Source organism: Lactuca saligna, chromosome 2 (assembly GCF_052625555.1).
Source record: "Lactuca saligna cultivar CGN05327 chromosome 2, ASM5262555v1, whole genome shotgun sequence".
NCBI classification, from domain to species: domain Eukaryota; kingdom Viridiplantae; phylum Streptophyta; class Magnoliopsida; order Asterales; family Asteraceae; genus Lactuca; species Lactuca saligna.
The window spans coordinates 185,226,752-185,234,802 of NC_136418.1; positions in this window are offsets into that span (position 1 = coordinate 185,226,752).

The following is an 8,051-nucleotide window of genomic DNA, read 5'->3' on the forward strand; positions in this document are numbered from 1 at the left end:
ACTGCGATAACTGCAACAAGAAGGGACACACCGCACGATTCTGTAGAGCGACTACCCAACCCGCCGCACAAGTCGCTACGACCGCCAACACCGGAGCAAGCCAAACCTGCTATGGATGTGGTGAAACGGGACACTTCAGGAGGAACTGCCCCAAGGCACGAGCCCCTAATACTGGGGGTGTAGGGAGAGTCCTAACTTTAGGGCAGGGAGAAGCAGTCAAGGATCCCTCTGTGGTTACTGGTACGTTCCTCCTCAATAACTCTTATGCATGCGTACTTTTTGATAGTGGGGCAGAAAGAAGTTTCATAAGTCACCAATTCAAACATATACTTAAGCAAAATTCTCAACCACTAGAAGATTCTTACATCGTAGAAATGGCAAATGGAAAGGTTGAGCGCGCTAACGATATTTACATAGGGTGTACTCTCACTCTAGACAACCATTTGTTCAAAATTGACCTTATGCCGGTCACCATAAAAAGTTTCGACATAATCATTGGTATGGATTGGTTAAGCCTTCATCGTGCTGACATTCTATGTTACGAAAGGGCCGTCCGCCTCAATCTGCCGAATGGCAACATTCTCACCGTTTATGGCAATAAACCTAGTGCGAACCTACAAATCATCTCTTGTGTTAAAACCCAAAAGTACCTTCGAAAGCAATACCATGCATTCTTAGCCCACGTCGTAGACAAGAAACAGGAGGTGAAGGACATCAAAGAAATTCCAGAAGTATGCAACTTCCCTGATGTTTTCCCAGACGATCTGCCAGGTGTACCACTCGCACGACAAGTCGAATTTCGGATCGACTTAATCCCAGGAGCTACCCTCGTCGCCAGGGCTCCATATCGCTTAGCACCGGCAGAAATGCAAGAACTATCCAGCCAGTTGAATGAACTATTGAGCAAAGGGTTCATCAGGCCAAGCTTCTTGCCCTGGGGAGCACCAGTCTTATTTGTAAAGAAGAAGGATGGGTCTTTTCGCATGTGCATAGACTACCGAGAACTAAACAAACTCACTATCAAGAACCGTTATCCCCTACCCCGAATCGATGACCTCTTCGACCAGCTCCAAAGAGCCAGCTACTTTTCAAAAATCGACCTGAGGTCGGGCTATCATCAACTACGAGTTCAGGAAGAGGATATCCCCAAGACGGCATTCAGAACTCGCTATGGGCACTATGAATTTGTAGTGATGCCATTCGGGTTAACAAACGCGCCTGCGGTGTTCATGGATTTGATGAATCGAGTGTGTCGACCCTTCTTGGATAAATTCGTCATCGTATTCATCGACGATATCTTGGTCTATTCGAGGAGCGAAGAAGAGCACAGACAACACCTACGACTAGTTCTGGAGATTTTAAGAACCGAGAAGCTTTACGCCAAATTCTCAAAGTGTGAATTTTGGCTCCGTGAAGTAGGATTCCTTGGCCACGTAGTAAGCAAGGAAGGAGTACATGTGGATCCCTCAAAGATCAAAGCAATCGAAGATTGGTCAACACCTACAACGCCAACAGAAATCCGACAGTTTTTGGGACTCGCAGGCTACTATCGAAGATTCATACAAAACTTCTCCAAGATCGCTAAGCCTCTCACCACCTTGACTCAGAAAGGTGTGGTGTTCGAATGGGAAGATAAACAAGAAGCCGCCTTCCAGACACTAAAGCAAGCCCTATGCAGCGCACCAGTCTTGTCTCTTCCAGAAGGAACCGATGATTTTGTGGTGTATTGCGATGCTTCGAATCAAGGCCTCGGCTATGTGCTCATGCAAAGGGGAAAAGTCATCGCTTATGCATCAAGGCAACTGAAGACACATGAAGTTAATTATACAACCCACGACCTTGAACTGGGAGCGGTGGTGTTCGCCCTGAAGATTTGGAGGCACTACCTCTACGGCACCAAGTGCACTATCTTCACTGATCACAAAAGTCTTCAGCACATTCTCAATCAGAAAGAACTTAACATGCGCCAAAGAAGATGGGTGGAATTACTGAATGACTACGAATGTGAAATTCGCTACCACCCGGGCAAGGCCAATGTAGTAGCCGATGCCTTAAGCAGGAAAGAATACTCGGGTCACCGAGTAAAATCCCTAGCCATGACCATCCACTCCCAACTGGCCACCCAGATCAAGGATGCCCAATTAGAAGCCTTGAAACCAGAAAACGTGGCAAGCGAAGCACTAAGGGGGATGGACAAGAACTTGGAAGTCAAAAGGGATGGAACTCGTTATCTCATGAATCGAATCTGGACACCGAAGTTCGGTGGGTACCGAGACGTTGTAATGAACGAGGCCCACAAGACTCGATACTCCATTCACCCTGGGTCAGATAAGATGTATCTAGACCTCAAAAGGTTATACTGGTGGCCAAACATGAAGGCTGAAATTGCTACTTATGTGAGCAAGTGCCTCACTTGCGCCAAGGTCAAGGTGGAATATCAGAAGCCATCAGGACTACTTCAACAACCGGATATACCCGAGTGGAAGTGGGAGCGAATAACCATGGACTTCATAACCAAACTGCCTAAGACATCAGGTGGGATGGATACCATATGGGTGGTTGTGGACAGATTGACCAAGTCCGCGCACTTTCTACCAATAAATGAAACAGACAAGATGGAGAAGTTAACCAGGACGTACATTAAAGAGATCGTGCGACTACATGGTGTACCAACATCCATTATCTCTGATCGAGATAGTAGATTCACCTTGCGATTCTGGCAGTCCCTACAGAAGTCTCTAGGAACTAGGCTTGACATGAGTACGGCCTACCATCAACAAACTTACGGACAAAGCGAGAGAACCATCCAGACATTGGAAGACATGCTGAGAGCCTGTGTGATAGATTTTGGTAAGGCATGGGATACCCATCTGCCGCTTATCGAATTCTCTTATAATAACAGCTATCACACTAGCATTGGAGTCGCTCCATTCGAAGCTCTCTACGGTCGCAAGTGTAGATCACCACTGTGTTGGGCCGAAGTTGGGGATACTCAGCTAGCCAGAGGGCAAGTCCCTGATAGCACCCTTACTGGGCCTAAAATCATAAGGGAAACCACAGAAAAGATCATTCAAATTCGGGAAAGAGTGAAAGCGTCTCGTGATCGACAAAAGAGTTACGCGGATAAGCGACGCAAACCTTTAGAATTCCAGGTCGGAGACCGGGTACTACTAAAAGTTTCCCCCTGGAAGGGGATGATACGTTTCGGTAAACGAGGGAAACTAAACCCAAGGTACATCGGTCCGTTCGAAATCCTTGCTAGGATTGGTCCTGTGGCGTACAAACTCCGACTACCACAAGAACTTAGTAATGTACACCCTACCTTCCACGTATCCAACTTAAAGAAGTGTCTGTCTGACGAGACACTCGTAATACCGCTCAACGAAATCGAAGTTAATGAAAATCTCCACTTTGTGGAGGAACCCGTCGAGATCATGGATCGAGAGATCAAGAGAACAAAACATAGTCGCATTCCCATAATGAAGGTTCGTTGGAACGTGAAACGAGGGCCTGAGTTTACCTGGGAACGCGAAGATCAAATGAAGCAAAAGTATCCGCATCTTTTCCCAAACCCTTGAAGTCCCAACCGAATTTAAATTTCAGGACGAAATTCCCTCTAACGGGGGGATGATGTGACAATCGTCAATCTTGAGTCAAGTCAAGTCATCAAGTCAAGCCGGTCAACTCGATTAAACCTTGTGTATTAGGGTTTGTGTTATGTTCATACTGTATAACTTGCTATATTAATGGGAAAACATCACTTGAGAGAAGTCTTGTGTTAAAATTTCCTAAGCCCTAATGCTAATCAATGAACTAAACTGATAAAAACCATGTTGCATACTCATCGGGAGTGTGTGGGATCCTTAATCATGACTTAACGGGGCTCAAGAAACTTGCATTGCGGAGCCAAACACTCACAAATGCCACACTTGAAATCTCTATCAAATATCTCTTTGTATGAGAAATCTCTCCAAGAATGTCAAATCTCTCCCAAATCTCTCCAAGTATGTGAAATCTCTCTCAAATATCTCTTTATATGAGAAATCTCTCCAATAATGTCAAATCTCTCCCAAATCTCTCCAAGTATGTGAAATCTCTCTCAAATATCTCTTTGTATGAGAAATCTCTCCAAGAATGTCAAATCTCTCCCAAATCTCTCCAAGTATGTGAAATCTCTCTCAAATATCTCTTTGTATGAGAAATCTCTCCAAGAATGTCAAATCTCTCCCAAATCTCTCCAAGTATGTGAAATCTCTCTCAAATATCTCTTTGTATGAGAAATCTCTCCAAGAATGTCAAATCTCTCCTAAATCTCTCCAAGTATGTGAAATCTCTCCCAAATCTCTCTCAAAAGTTCCCGTAACTTTTTGGAATCATTCGGGTCATACCGACCCTTAACCGGGTCAAAAACGGCTTAAAACGGGGCGAAAACGAGAAAAATAGGCTTTAGGAACCGAAACCAAGAAGAAAGGCCTCTTAGGACCAGAACCGAGCCTCTGTTGGCTGAGGCATGCGAGACCGAGCCTCGGTCTCTGCCTCTCTCGGTCTCTCTTCTGGTCCCTCGGTCTCTGTCTTCTCACTCTCCGCCTCTCTCGGTCTCTCTTCTGGTCGCTCGGTCTCTGTCTTCTCACTCTCTTCCTCTCTCGGTCTCTCTTCTGGTCGCTCGGTCTCTGTCTTCTCACTCTCTGCCTCTCTCAATCTCTCTTCTGGTCGCTCCGTCTCTACTCCGCCTCTCTGTCTCTTCCCTCATCTCGGTCTCTGCTCCTTCTCTCCTCTCTGTCTCTTCGCGCCTCTCTGTTCTCTCCTCCCCCCTCTCGGTTCCTACCCTCTCTCTTCTCCCCTCTCGGTTTCTACCCTCCCTCCTCTCGGTTTCAGCATCAGAAGGCCGAACCTCGGACAGATTTCGGAAATTTGTCACTTTTAGCCCATTTTTGATATTTTTAACATTTTAAGCCCGTTTTTCGTGATTTTAAAGCTGGATTTTCTCCAGAAATTATATTTTAACATAATAAACTCTAAATATTCATAATTTAAACATATTTTTATGAAAATCATTATCTAAATAATAAAGATCTAATGGGGGATTTATTTAAGGTGGAGTGTTGACTTTGCGTTAACTTATGACACAAGCAACCACCCCACACCCACTCTATGACCAGCCATACCTCCCCACCTTACCTATGTCACTTCAATGTCCCTTACACTCAAATTACACTCACTCCCACGTTTTTTGAGCTGGAACAAACACCCACTCTCCTCATTTTCTCTCATTGCTCTCATTCCACTAAGTAACAAACACCACTTTTCTCTCAAACTTTTTCTACACAAATTTCGAGATTCAAGGCTGATTTCAAGTGTTCTTCCACTCTTAGTAAGTAAAATTCATCCTCCCTATTATTATTTCACTTCATTCTACTCAAATCTTTGATTTCTTACACAAACTCCATAACTATAATGTTAGATTCTCGAAAATCTTCAAGGCATCTCCAAGTGTTCTTGAATTAAACACTTCCATTCTTCAACAATCATCTACTGAAATCACTTAAGGTGAGTTCATATCCCTACATTTTCATGTTTTCTCAAGTTTTCAGGGGGGAATACAAGTTAAAACACTAAGAACATAACTAGATTTTTCTAACAGCCTTCATCAGAAAAGTTCAACTCCATTCATGGACTGTTTTGGGCATCTTAAACATTTTTGTTTTCAAAACTGTACAAGGTGCAAATATTTCAAGTTCTTAGCTTTAAAATGGCTACTTGCACATCTCCATCCGATTTTTCTACAATTTATGGTGATTTTTACAAAACTGCCTATCATTTCAAACAACAAACCAGACCAGTCTGTGATTTTGGACTTATTCACCCAGGTTGGAGGTCCTTAAAAATCGTGATAAAAATTATGAGTAAACTAGACACATTTTTTGAACTCTCAGAATTTACGGATCTAGTTTTCGACTTCGTATGATTTTTCTATGATTTTTCCAAAACAGGGCAGAATGGCTAAGGTTAGCCAACAGCATGTAAATGTCATAACACTTTGTATTATGTTGAGCAAAGTGTATAATCATGAGTTCTAATTATTGAATGTGTTTCCTTGTTAGTTTGTCATCATGAACTGAAACTAAGTAATTTATAATAAATATTATTCATTCATTTAGAACGCGTATATTAAACTATAAAAAGTATAGTTTGATAAATTCATAACACTAATACATATCTATAAAAGAGTTCATACCTATTACATACATTTTAGATAAACTATAATAGGTATAGTTTATGATACATCACTCAACACACTCGTACAAAAAGGGTACATTCATACAAGAAAGATTTATATTCACACACATTTCACGTAAACTTGTTAACCTATTTGTGAGACTCTCTCTCTCCCCGTACGTCCGAGTGCGGGATATAATTCCTGGTAGTTATAATCAGAATCTCCTTGAGGGAGAACGTGATACTTGTATATAGATCTATATTGGGTTTGACACCCCACACCTTGCTGCTAGCTACAGTGGGACCTGCAGGTCTACGGGTGACAAATGTCATTTCATTTTCGCGACGCCTGAGAAACGTTGTGGTAGGTTCACATAGTCACAGTATGATTATAGCGACTCACCTAGGGAGATAACAATTCATAAAGTTTACAGGATTTCATAAAACCGAAGTAGGTTTTAGGTTGATTTAAAATTTACTTTCCATATCATTTCAAACTCACGACATTTCTACTAAGTAAGGATGATTTCTTATACATTTTGGTCTTTGGTTATAAGGCTATATTTTACGGATTTCAAGGAAAATATCAGATTTTTCTGAAACAAACGCGACATTTACATGTGAAAGACTTCTACTAAGTTTTATAATAAAAGCTTATGAACTCACCAACCTTTGTGTTGACACTTTTCAAACAACTTGTACTCTCAGGAAAACACTAAACAGGTAATCAAGTGCTTTTGAGGATGGGACGTTAAGGCGTCAAACTTTTCATATTTTGTCAACATATTGTAATTGATTTTGAACCATGTAATTCATACAAGTGATGTAACTTTTTCAATTATATATATGTTGGTTGTGTTTGCTTAAATTACTATTGAAATTGTGGTTATGATACTACATGAAGTCCTCCACCCCCGGACGTTTCCGCCATCCTTGGTTTGGGGGTGTGACAGATTGGTATCAGAGCGCGGTTTATAGTGAATTAAGTATGTCAAACCACATAAGATATACAAACTATAAACACATTTGGGACTAAAAGTCTCTGATTCCTAAAATGCTTTAACGAGTTGTACTTTTAGAAAACAAATAATTTCTTGTTTTAAAGTATACTTACATGCATTCTATACTAGCATGGTGTCATAACTTAGGAGAACATAAATTGAAAGAGGAGGAGTCGAACATTATTAGTACGCCTTAGCATGTGTAATCAGTTCTGGGAGGGATATAGCCTGATCAACTATATCCGTCCAAGAAGTAACTTACGCACACTAAGGAATAGTCGTAATGAGCGACAAATCTGATAACCTAATTACACTCCATAAAAAACACGCTAAGAACCAAATATAAACATAAAAAAAATACTATAGGAGTATTGGTATGTTTCTATAGCGCTAGGTTATTATTTTCCGATATGTGCTTCTTAACCCCCGTTTCTCGTGCAGACGACATGGCAGGAATTCATATACCTGGGGACCCCTATTTTCCCAATCAGGGAAACGCGGGATGGATCGATGATGAGCCCGAGGAGGAGCCCGAGGAGGAAGACGAACAAGAAGAAGAAGAGGAAGACGACCAAGAAGAAGAGGAAGATGAAGAGGAAGAAAAGCAAGGTGATGAGATAGTCATGTTTGGGAACGAAGCGGAGGAACCACCAGAAGTATTCAACCCTCCCTACATCGCGAGGGTACCCACGCACCGTTTTGGATACAACGGACCTGAACCCCCTTGGGTAACAATGATCGAAAGATGGAGCCGACAACAACGCCAGCGGTCACCATATGGCTACCAACGAGGTTACTATGATTTCACTCATGGTGGACCAGCTGACAGAGCTC